This window comes from Vulpes vulpes, chromosome 11 (genome assembly GCF_048418805.1).
Source record: "Vulpes vulpes isolate BD-2025 chromosome 11, VulVul3, whole genome shotgun sequence".
Classification (NCBI taxonomy): Eukaryota; Metazoa; Chordata; class Mammalia; order Carnivora; family Canidae; genus Vulpes; species Vulpes vulpes.
The window spans coordinates 14064248-14076824 of record NC_132790.1 but is presented as its reverse complement, the minus strand read 5'-3'; the positions used below and the strand labels follow the sequence as shown (position 1 = coordinate 14076824).

General features: G+C 49.7%; 1 protein-coding gene across 3 annotated transcripts in view; it reads left to right on the top strand.

The window, feature by feature from the left end:
• The first annotated feature begins 3843 nt into the window (after window positions 1-3843).
• Window positions 3844-12577, top strand: part of TEAD1 (TEA domain transcription factor 1) — a 267173-nt gene continuing 258439 nt past the window's right edge. Inside the window, exons 1-2 of one of the 3 annotated variants that reach the window (XM_072725641.1) lie at window positions 3844-4098; window positions 4804-4953. The gene's annotated coding sequence lies outside the window, so the exon portion shown is untranslated. Of the gene's footprint in view, window positions 4099-4735; window positions 4954-12577 lie in introns of those variants that run through there. The other 2 variants (XM_072725638.1, XM_072725640.1) reach the window with 2 other exon arrangements.

Sequence of the window (12577 nt, the reverse complement as noted above, 5' to 3'; positions counted from 1 at the left end):
TTTGCTTGTTTTTGAACTTTATATAAAACAATTGTACTGGGGGATCCCTGGGTGGCGCAGCAGTTTAGTGCCTGCCTTTGGCCCAGGGCGCGATCCTGGAGACCCGGGATCGAATCCCACATCGGGCTCCCGGTGCATGGAGCCTACTTCTCCCTCTGCCTGTGTCTCTGCCCCTCTCTCTCTCTCTCTCTCTCTCTCTCTCTGTGTGACTATCATAAATAAATAAAGAAAAAATATCTTAAAAAAAGAAAAGTTTAAAACAATTGTACTATATGGATTCTTTTATTTCATGTTTCTTTCAGTCGATATTATATTTTTAGCATTCATCCATGTTGTTGAATGGACTTTGTTGTCAGATCTGTATACTCTTCTGATGTATGATTATATCACAATTCATTTATCCTTTCTGCTATTACTGGACATGTAGGATGTTTCTTCTTTTTTTTTTTTTTTAAGTTTCGTGATCTCCTACTTTTAAAAAATATTTTTTATGTATTTTAAAAATTGTTTTTAAGTATTCTCCATGCCTGCTATGGAGCTTAAACTCACAACCCCGAGATCAAGAGTCAGACGCTCTACTGACTGAGCCATCCAGGCGCCCGTCCTGTTTGGGGTATTACAAAAATACCCCAACAAACATTCTTGCATGTGTATCCTGATGCACATGTACCCGAGTTTCTCTTGGCTGTATTCCTAAGAGGAACTTTTGGGTCATAGAATATGCCTATCTTCAGCTTCATTAGTTAATACCAAACTTTCCCAGAGGTCATACCAATTTATACTCCTATAAGCTACTCAACTTCATTAGAAATGAGACAAACTGTATCATTAATATTAATAATACATCTTTACTGATTTTGCAAAGCAGTATCTTCCTGAGCCAGGTGCTTACTTAGGGTAAGTGCTAACCTGCCAACTCTTCCTTTCTAGCTTGGGGCTGATTGAGTTCTATCTCAGCTTGACATGTTACCATTAAGTGGATCATTGTTTCTCTTATGTGTTACAAGTGAGGTTCTTCCTTGGTTAAGACTTGGAAGTAAAAAACTCTCTTACATTATAGGTGATACATATAATTGTTACGTCTTGCAGTAGATCACCCCTGCACATGGTTGAACTTTTACAGTTAGCATAGTGCTGCATTGGGGTGGCTAAGTGGAAGATTAAGAGCATGAAGTATGGACCTGGAGAACTTCCTGGGTTTGAATCATCATTTTGTACTTTCTAGCTGTATGATCTTGCCCGAATTATTTCACCTCAGTTTGCTCATCTAGAAGATGAGAAAGTACCTACCTCGTAGGGTGGATGGTGGGGATTAAATGGTGTAATTAGTGAAAAGTACTTTTAAAAAGGTGCCTGGCATCCAATTGCTTTGCTATATATCTGTTACAGGTTTAGGGGCAGTAGAGGTCAGTGTTTATGAACATGGGCTGAAGTTAGAAGGAAATCAGGTCTTGGCTCTACTCTCTCCGGACTGCAGATCATTGGATGAGTCATATAATCTTCCCATACCTCAGTTCCTCACCTGTATAAACGGAGATACGAATCATTCATTACCTTGTACAGGTGCCATAAGCTTTGAAATGGCAAATGAAAAGTACCACGTGCTGAGTGTGGGTGTCGCACACCCTTATTGCTGTCATTTTAGCAGGTGGTAGCTACTGTTCCTGCCCTCAGATGCTGGGGGTGAAGAGCTGCTGGGCCCTGACATCCATAGGTCCTATACACTATCCAGAGGAGTGTAAAAATGTATGGAGAGATAAAAAATTATTCCCATTTATGTGTAGGTCCTGGGCGATGTACACTTAGCTAAATAAGACCCAGTCCACTTGGGCTCAGGTATGGCGGCATCCCAATACACCGGTAACTAAGGAATACAATAGTGTGTCTGGAGCAGGGAATTTGAGGGTCTTAGGGAGGAAATATCTAGTTGAGCAGCCTTCTAGAAGAGGTTTTTAAGATAGGTCTCAAAAAACATCCATACAAATGGGAGAAGTTGGAGAAAATACTGCCCGTGTAAAGCTTTGACTCTCGGGTCAAAGTATTTTTCCTTAATTCAGCAAGAAATGGGATATTTTGTGTTGTTGCCAGGTGGCTGTGAGACGGGAGCTGGAGTATGAAAAATGTCCAGGTGCACTAGGCCAACAAACGGTGGTTTAGCAACCCCAGTGTCTGGCTTGCACCGCCATCAGACTTTGGTACTTTTAGAAGATGATATTTGGAGATGGATACGCCTACTCCACTTTTAATGCCAAATTAGTTATGTTTTTTTCTAACACATTTCCAAAAACCAGGGCAAAAGCGGCTGAGGTCATTATCGCAATCCTCACGTATCACCTTAATGTTGCTTGCAAACTAGAGATAAAATGCATTAGTATGTACCTGTGGTGGCGGATACCCACACTGGTGAGAAAACAGTGTAGAAATCCAGGCTCACACAAATGAATACAATTAAGATCGAGGGTCATGTCAATAAGCTGGGTGGGCTGCATCAACGCCAATACCCCGATTGTGATGTATTACCGTTTTGGAGAACATTACCACTGGGGAGAGCTGGGCAGTGAACAAAAGATTTCTTTGTCCTCTTGGGGTTTTTTTTTTTTTTTTTTTTTAATAACATGTTAATCTGCAATCACCACAAAAAAGTCTCAATTAAAAAACATTAGTAAAAGTTATGTTTTGTAGAAAAAGTGCCGTACTAAGTCACATCCTGCTTCCCTCAATTGTCCATAAATTTAGGGGATTTAGGGACTTCTAAAACAGGCGCCACCGTTTCTGTTGGGGCAGGGAGGGCCCGGTGCCTAGAGGAGGTCAGCAGCACGGGGGCCTTCACCCAGCGGCTTTCGGGTCTACCCGCCGGGTGCCCCAGGGCCCTTGCGCGCCTGTAGAGGCGGCGCCGGGCCCTCGTCTTGCTCCCTGGAAGCGCGGCTCCTCCGCACGCACCGGAGCGGCCTGCAGCGGCCGGACGCGGCCCTCCGAGACTCGCGAGGCGTTTCCCCCGACCGGTTCCTCTCGGAGGGCGCGACCCACGGGCGTGGGTGCACCCCGTGTGCTGAGCGGGTCGCGGGAGCCGAGCCAGGGCGGGACCCCCAGCAGCCCCGATCGCGCTCTTCCCGCTGGGTCCGGGGCCGCCTCCGAACTTTTGCAAAGTGTCGGGGGGGGGGGGAGCCCGGCAGGCTGGGCGAGCGCGCCCCGGAGGGCGTGCGTGGGGGAAACTGAGGCAGAGCGGGCGCGGCGCGCGCAGCTCCGGCCCCGCGCGGGGAGCCCGGGCTTGCAGGGTTGGCCGCCGCGCGGACGCGGACGCGGGCACCTCGGGCCGCCCTCCCCGCCGCCCCGCCCCGCCCCGCCCCGCTCGGGACAAAGCCGGAGCCCGCGCCGGGAAGCCGGGGGGCGGGGGCGGGGGTGGGGGCGGGGGGGCGGGGGGCGGCTCCCGCGCGCGCCCCGCTCCCCCGTGGGCGCCAGGCTCCTCCCCGCCGCCCCAGCCGCGCGGCCCGCCCCGGAGCCCCATGACGTCACCGGCGGCGGCAGGCCCCGCCCCGGCCCCGGGCGGCAGGCCGCATGACGTCACCGAGGCCCCACCCCTCCGGCGCGAGTTCGGTCCTGGCGTTCATTTCATTCCTGGCCTCATTCCGCACATTCTTAGCATCGCTCGCGCCGCGCCGCGCCGCCCGGGCCGAGCCGAGCCTCTGCAGCCGCCGCCGCGGCCCCGCCGCCCGCCGCGGGCGCCCCCGAGCACTTGGCAGAGTCGCCTCCACCCTGCGGGCCGGTCCGCGCGGCGGGGCCCGGGCCCGGGGCGGCCGCGGCGGGACGCGGGCCATGCGGTGAAGCCCCCGCCGCGCCCTCCGCGCCCTCCGCGCCCTCCGCCCACCGCCCCCAGCCCGCAGCGCCCCCAGCCCGCGCGCCCTCGTCCGGAGCCGCGGGCAGCCGGGCCCGGGGCAGGAGCCGCGCGGCCGACGGTGGGGTGGCCCGGCCCGGGCGCCGGGAGCCGGGAGCCGGGAGCCGGGAGCCGCGGAGGGAGCCGGGCGCCGAGCTGCGGGCGGGGAAGCGGCGCCGAAGTTTGCCTCCGACTCGCCGGGCGCCGCGGCGGCTGCCTGCGCCGAGGTAAGTTGGCGCGCGGGGCAGGGGGGCGCGGGGCAGGGGGGCAGGGGGGCAGGGGGCAGGGGCGCGGGTCGGGCCGCTCCGCTTTGTGCGCGGCGGGCGGCGGGCGGGCGGGCGGCGGGACCCCGCGGGACCCCGCGCCCCCCCGCCCAGGTGAGCGCCGCCGCCGCCGCCGCCGCCGCGCGCGAGTTGCCGGGACGCCAAGTTGGGCCGCGCGCTGCCGAGCCCGGCGGCAACAGGCGGCTCCCGGCCGCGCCCCCCGCGCCCCGCGCCCCGCGCCCCGCCCGCGCGCCCACGCTCACGCTCACGCTCACGCACACTCGCACTCGCACTCGCACTCGCTCGCAGCCTCGGCCGCTCGGCGCGGTTCTCCCGGGGAACTCGCAAGTTCGGAGCGGCGCGGGCGGGCGGGCGGGGGGCAGCGGGCGCCGTCTCGGAGCCCCCGCCGGCGGCCCCCCCGACCCCCCTCCCGGGGCCCCCTCCTCCCGGAGCCCCGCCGCCGGCCCCCGCGGCCCCCCCGCGCCGGGCCCCCGCCCCCCCCCCTCCCCCCCGCGCTCCCCGCGCTCCCCGCGCTCCCCGCCCTCCCCGCGCTCCGCGGGCCCGGGGTCCGGGGTCCGGGGTCCGGGGTCCGGCCGCGGGGGGCCGCCGGCGGGGCTCGCTCCTTCCCTAAGATGAAAGCGGGCGCGGGCGCCTCTGCCGCTCCTGCAGGACTGTGGCCGCCGCCGCCGCCGCCGCCGCTCCGTTGCACATTCAAGTGGAAAATTTTCAGGAGTCAGCAGAAACATTGTGTCCAAAAACGACCGAGGCGCTCTCACCGCCAAACCCCGGAGGAGACGCTCCCTGGAAAACTTCCCTCCGGTAGGAAATCCCGGGGGATTGGCCCGTGTGCTGGAGGAGCGGACCCCGGGAGAGGCCCGAGACCGGAGCACCTCTTAGCCTTAGTCTTTGTTCGCAGCAGCGACACTGTTTCTCCAAAGTCCAGAGGCCCGTTTTCAAGAAAGTTCAACTTCCATGAGTTTCTCTTTTCTAAAATGCATTTGTGTGTGTGTGCGCATCTGTGTGTGTGTGTGTAATATATATATATAATTTTTTTTTTTTTGGGGGGCTGAAGGAACATTTTTAAATGAGTTGAAAACAATAGGGGAGCTCACACTTGCCTTATTCTTCCTCCCACGGAAATAAATAAAATCCAGATCATCATTTTCTTTGCTTTTTAATTGTCTTTCTTTTTTTTTTTTAAGATTTATTTAAGGTTTGAATGGTGTCACTGTATAAAAATATTTATGAAACAATGAAATAGCAGCCACCAGCATTTCTCAGGAGGCTTGTTAACTTCTCAGAAGCAAGTGGCTGCCTGTGATTTGCAGAAATGAAAATTGACCTCAGTAAGCGCTGGAAACTTAGAGACAGATGATGTTCCAGGAGCGGGTAATGTTAAAAAAAAAAAAAAAAAAAGGCCTGTTTTAAAAACAGTGCCTTGGAGAGAGCCCAGGTCCTGGGACGGAGAGAGGTCTGCGAAACCGATCGGGTTTCAAAATGGTTAAACAAGAAAATGTAAAATGCTGCAGATATTGCAAAGGAGCAGAACACTTAGCAGTTCAGGGCAGCCACATGTTTCTTCCTCCCCACCCTTCTCCTTGATGGTTTCTGGAAGTTTTGGTGGTCTGATCCGTTTGCTGGTGTGCTGAGTGCCTGCAGGTGGTTACCTGAGCAGAGGGACCCCTTCGGGAGCCTGTGATCTGACTGCATCGTCCAAGCAGGCGGTGGGCTCCTTTCTGTGTCGCCCGCCGGGGACTCCTGCCCGGGTGTCATGCCCGGGGGCACCCTGAAGGCAGTGCTGGGGCAACGTATCTCGGGCTGTGTCCAGAGCTTCATCCTTTCACTATTGGGCCTGTGCCCTTTTGTAACTAGCACAGACGGTCTTTGGGGCCAGACTTAGATCCAACTTTGGTTAAGAATCTTTCCTCTTCAGAGGGAAATAGTAGAACTCATTACAAAGTGACTCAGGAAAGACAAATGGATTAGTTGAACCTTTGTCAACAGCGAGGTTTTGAATTGCTGATTATTTTTTTTGGGGGGGGGCAAGGGGGGAAAGGCTTATTTTTCTAATCTCACTATTTCCATAAATGGTCACAGATATTTTTGTTTAGTATTTCTTTGTATGTGCAACTCGGTGATGAGCTCTCAGGTTTCAGATTTTAAACCGAGTTTGTAATTCTTTTATTTGTTGTTGGTATTAAAAAATGAACTGATAAGCTGTGTTCCTGGTTCTTGCTGATGGTATAAAAGTGCCAACGTAGACCATTTTATTTTTAAAGTATTATTTGATCCACAATTTTAGGGGAATATTAGAATAGTCTTTTTTTTTTTTTTTTTTTTTTTTTTTTACAATTTTGAAACAAAACCAATGTGACACTTTGCCTTGACTGTAAGATTTTTTTTTTGAATATAAGATATAATCTTTGTATAGATTTCTCCTCTTAGTGATCTTTCATAAAGTAAGAAATAGAACTCCATCCAGAGAACATGCTTGAGACATTGATGGAGGGTTTTTTTTTTTTTTTTCCTTTTCCCAAAACATAAACCAGGACTCATCACGACATATACTTAATGAGATTTAATTTAAAGAGGGAGTGCAACCTAGTTTAGTTTGAGCCGGATTGAAACAAATTTCTCAGGGAGAGGCTGCTGCGAGGCGCTTCCTTGCATTGTGGTACAATGTGTGCCTAGGCCCCAGCAGCAGACTAATTATATGTGAGGGCAGGTTTGGGGTGGGTGGGGAGGGGAGGGGGGAGGGGGGCACTCTGGGAGAAGTCAGCTTCTTCGTTTCCCTTTTTTGTCTCTGTTACTTTATACAGGGAGAATTATGTATTCATACACTCTGGGGACCAATGTCCCCTTTTATTAAGAAAAAGGACAAGAAAGTCTTAAGGAAGAGGGTGTTTGATTTTTTTTTTTTTTTTTTTTTTTGCTGCCTGTGCTTTAGTCATTTAGAAACAGTTTTGAGTTCTGACGCTGCAGAACAGTGAGTACAGGAGGGCATTTCTCAATGGGAAAATTTGAGGAGAATATACTTGTAGTGGATCATCCATTTCTAGATCATATTTGTTATATCTTCAGGAGAAAAGTATGTAACAGGAACAGTCAGAGAATGTCGATCTCAGATGTTAGATAGGCCTTTGAAGAAATGAGCTGTACTATTAACCGTGTTTGAAGGTTCCTTGTTTTAGAAAGGGATCGATCTCTCCTACATGGTCAAACCAGAGCCTGTGCATCTGTGGGATTACTTTTCTCTCTAATCTCATGTATTATTACGTGTTAATTGTGAGCATAATTATACTGCCTGCAAATGAAAATCGTGGTGTTTTATCACTCAGAAGGTTGGTGCAAATCACTTGCGTTTGTGATCCAGTGTAAAGTGACCATGTTCACATGCAGACAGTAGGTAGATAACACTTTCAAGCTTGTATTTTGGGCACGTTGTCTTGTTTCCAATAAAGAGATTGCGAAAGAATAAAAATGCTGCTGAGTGAAAGCTGTGCCTAGGGGTTGGATCCATTTAGTGATAAAACTTTTCAGGTCTGTTTTTTTTCCCCAAAGACTGAAGAATACTGTCCAGAGCGAGTGTCCGGCTTTCTCGGTCGCACGGCAAGGAAATCAGAGTCCACCTTTCTGTTGACCAAGGCGCGCACTACGGCTTCCTCTTTAGAGTTCAGAGACTGGAACTGCCGCAAGCGCTGGTGTCCTACTTCTGAACTCGGCACGAAAAAAAAAAAAAAGTATATTGTAAGCTGCTTGTCCTTTGACAAACTTGGGCTCTGCTGCTGGGCTACTGGACTGATTGATGGCTAGAATAATCTTTGATCGCTGCCCGGTGCTTTTTCTTACTTTATCTGTAGAAGCCACAGATTGCCCTGTGGTATTTCAATCAGATCCCAGATCATGTTTGAACAATATCAGTGATATATTTTACTCTTTCACATTGACAAAGGTGATACAATTAAGTAATCCAGGTCCAGGTCCGTGTTAAGCCCTTAATGTGTCAGGGTTGGGCTTTCTGACAAAGCCCAGTTTAGTGCCCCTCGTGTTGTGATGACTGCATACTTCTGAGATCTGGGAAGTTTGGGCCTTCCCTCTTCTGGAATAGTTTGTGGAATGCCCGAATATTCGGATCTACATATCTGGAGTGTTTCTGTGCGTGTTTTTGTTTTGTTTTCAAAGCTGGGAGCTATTGAGAGTCCCCAGCCTGTAAAGAGTCTCGTCCTAAGCGCCTTTGACCCCATCCCATATTGGAACTCACAGTTGAAATTCAGCCATCTCTTCAGATAGGTTCAGCCTTCCTCATGGTGCCGAGTAAGAGAATTTTGAAATATGTATTTTGGGCAGCCCGGGTGGCTCAGCGGTTTAGCGCCGCCTTCGTCCTGGAGGGCCTGATCCTGGAGACCCTGGATCGAGTCCTACGTCGGGCTCCCTGCTTGGAGCCTGCTTCTCCCTCTGCCTGCGTCTCTGCCTCTCTCTCTCTGTGTCTCTCATGAATAAATAAATAAAATCTTAAAAAAAAAATATGTATTTTTATTTTAGTGAAAGCAAATAGGATGCCTTGAAGGGTGGGTTTTGAGGATGGTATTTCTTACAGGGTGGGTCCCTCTGAGCTCTTAAGTGCTGTCACTGGCTTTTTTGCATGGTTGGGAGGATTCTCAGAAAATAGTTTCCATAGTCTGGGAGTCCTAGCTAACTGTGAAACCACTGGTCTCTCTCCTGATTGGAAGGGGGAGGGGGAGTCTTAGAGGCTGTTCTCTTTCTACACGATTGTGGCAGGCCAAGGGAAGTCTCCATCCTGGCTGTACTCACCCCCCCCCCCCCATGCCCCCACATTTACTATCCCCCATCAATATTTACTATCGTGATGTAATGCTTTCTGCTCTTTTTCACATTCGTTTTTAAGGCTCTGTCCTAGGATTTCATTAGCAGTGTTAGTTTGAGGAATAGGACCCAGCATCGGAAAATGGGTTTAAAAGAAAAAAAAGCAGCTTATTAATGAACAAGTTAAGCACCCCCATCGTCTCCAGTGGGGAATTCTGGTTGCTTTTAGGCGTCTGACAGATTTAGATGTATGTGTACAGTGACTGAAACACTATTGACTCGGAATATACAACAATGACGAGTGCTGTTGTTTTTACTGATATATAAACTGAAAAACTGCTGCTAATGGTGGGAAATGTTAATTATGTGAGAACATATTGAACTTATATTCTCTGGCATGAACTTTTAAAAAAAATGCATGAACTGCGCCGCTTTTTTATAGGCACAGCTTTCTAATTATCATAATTCAGTTCAGCTCTGCTCTTGGATGGAGTTCAAGTGCAATCTCAATTTAACTTGAAAGGAGTTTTTTTTTTTTTTTTTTTAACTGAGAATGTTTAAGAAAATTTGAAAAGTTCATCCAAGAATGTTTTCTGCTTAGGTGTTGGTAATTGTGGGGGGGATGAAAATGAGTGCTTTTCTGTAATAATTAACTAGATCTGAATGTTAGATCGACTGTCCTTTTTTTTTTTTTTTTTTTTTTTGCTTTGCACTGTAACCAAACCTGCATCTTGTACATTTTTGCACAACTGGATGCTATGTGTTGCTGAGGTCTCTTTGAAAACCAGTGTCTTTTACCTAATAGGTAGTAAACTATAAATAAATGAATATTTTATTACCGTTAATGATAAAATCTCCGTGAAGATAGGAACCTCTTTAGAGGGTAGGGAGTAGAAAGCAATAAATGCAGAAATCTTACGAATTCATTCAGCGAGAACCACCATTAATCTTGGATACCAACCAAGCCTTTAGAAGGTGCTATCTGCATTTGTTTGTTCATCTTTACATCTTGACCTGATGGCATTCTATGACAGGAGGCATCTTTGACAGCGTTCATTCCACTGCCTGATGTCCTTTAAATTTTCTGCGACTTTAGAGCCTTTTCCAAGAAAGAAAGAAAAAAAAAAGTTAATGAAGCCCAGGCGCCAAATCCTCTGTGGAATCAATTTTAATTGGAAGAAAGAACAACTTCAGCTGGACCTTCCGACTTTCGTCCAGTTCTGACTTCTGCTGAAATGCAAAGGGAGCCCGCAGAAACCAAATGACTTCATTTGCTCTGGCACTTAAGAGCCGAATTCACTTCCACGGTGGTGAAATAAAAGGAGCCAAGTGTTTTAAATAGCCACTCCCCGAGGCCCGCCCGCCCGAGTGTTTTGAGAAAAGCGCATTGTCTGCTTGCAGCTCTCGCTGGGAGCCCGCCTGGCTCGCCCTCCCCCACCAGGCAGCTCCGTTCCCGGGGCTGACATCTGGTTTGCTCTCTTCACCTGATGTATACCTGGGTGCACACATGCGCGCACGCACACACACACACACACACACACACACACACACGCATCGCGGGCGTGCGTGTGTCCTGTAGGTAACGCATATTTTTGATGTCGAATGTGTGCTGTGTTGCAGGCCCTCCTGGGATGGGGGGGAGGCACAAGGCTAATAGCGCAGAATAAAATGTAAACACAGCAGCCGCCCCACATGCCGCTGCTGCTGGGTTTCTGTCCGACGGTGCTGTCCGGGTAGGCGTGCCTATTGTTGCGGCCGCAACAGGCGGCAGAAGTTGGGGCACCATATGGCGGATGTGGGCCTCAGATAAGCTGTCTGGTAATTTAGCTTATCAATAGCATTTTGATATGCTTCATTTTCAGATCACCCATCCCTGTGGCTGGGGATGTCCTGGGGGCTAACTGATTGCAGACCATTGAAACCATTGTGAGCGATGCTTCCTTTGGTGGAATCTCTTTCAGCCCCTTCTCCCTGGCTGCCTTTTCATCTCAAGGCCTTTGGGAGACCGTGGTGGCTGGAGTCAGAAAGAGCCCCCCCATCAGCTGAGGGATGGCAGCCCCGGCCAGAAATCTGGAACCCTCAGAAGACCTTAGCAAGTGTTTTCATTGAGAGCAAAACAGAAGACAAGCTACCTAATAGCATTTTCTTAAAAGAAAAAAAAAAGATTTTATTTATTTATTTATGAGAGGCAGAGACATAGGCAGAGGGAGAAGCAGGCTCCTCGCAGGGAGCCTGATGCGGGTCTCGATCCCAGGACCCTGGGATCACAACCTGAGCCAAAGGCAAGACACTCAACCACTGAGCCAGCCGGGTGCCCCTCCAATAGCGTTTTTCATAGAGGCAGAGCTGAGAAATTCCCGTAATTCAAAATCTGCCTTTGTTTTAAACACTGGAGAGATAAGATAAGGCCGATATTGTTCTTTCTTAGTTTGGTAAAAGGTTTTCTCATATTGTTGCGTTTTCAGAATACCTCCCTAATTTCCTTTCACCTTTGAGTTCTACCTTAATCATAAAATAAAAAATTGATGGGTGATCTACATAACTGGGAACCAGGAGAAGAGTCATCTGTGATTTGGAGGCAGAAAGAGGCTTCCTTGATGACTAAGAATTGTTAAAGAGGGCCATGCTTCTAGAACACTTCCACACTGTCTTTCCTGAAGGAAAACTATTCTTCCAGTGGGGAACCGCCAGAGGGACTCTTGGCCTGAGTTGCTGGAGCTGACTCAGGGTTTCTGCACACAGTAGGTGGCTCTTTGGAAGCTTGGTGATGTGCATCAGCATGTGCTTATCAGCCGAGTGAGTCTCATTCATCAAATATGTGTCCCCACGATGCACCAGGCACCTGGGGGAAACCACGGTGAGACCCCTCCTGCCCTTTTCCAGTGCACCCTCCCTGGATGTTCTTGCTCACCTTTCCAGGGCTCTCTCATCTTTTCCCACATTTTGACTTCTGGGTTTGTGATTCACGGTACACAGATCCTTTTGTGTGGCTAATTCAGGATGATTCTGACTCAGATCCAGGTGAGCTCCTGTCCACTCCGGCCCCTGTGCCTCTGCTGCACCAGTGTTCCCACCTGAGCGTGTGCACAGTGACCTCCACAGATCTTTCAACAGCCCGGACATTACCCCTGGAGATTTAGGGGGGCTGGGCTGGGTACAAAGTTTCTGTGGTTTTAAGAGGTCCGTGGTGGTGTCCACCTCTGGTTGGGAACCTTTGCTTTAGATATTCTAATTCTTCTGATCCAGTCAGTTTAAATTTGGCCATCCCTCCTCCCCACTCCGAAGGGACTTTCTCTCCACCTGTATTTGTGAACAAATACTGAATCTTTATGGAATTCACTAAGATGTAGTTGGTTTTAAAAATACAGCTGTACAAAAAGATAAGGTTGCACCTTTCTATGCAGGAAAAACAATAAAACGAACAAAACCATCTTCCCCGTGTTTGGCAATCATCTGTTACCCCTTGGGAGTGTAGCAGTTGATTCCAGATGTGATTATAGAGGTGAGGTGTGTGTCAGGCTTGCTGGCAAAGGTTTGAAGGGGCTAATTCTTGTCTGGCTGCTTGCAGAGGCAGTTTTACTTTCTGGTAGTGAGGCTGCTTGGAGAGCTCCTCAAGTGG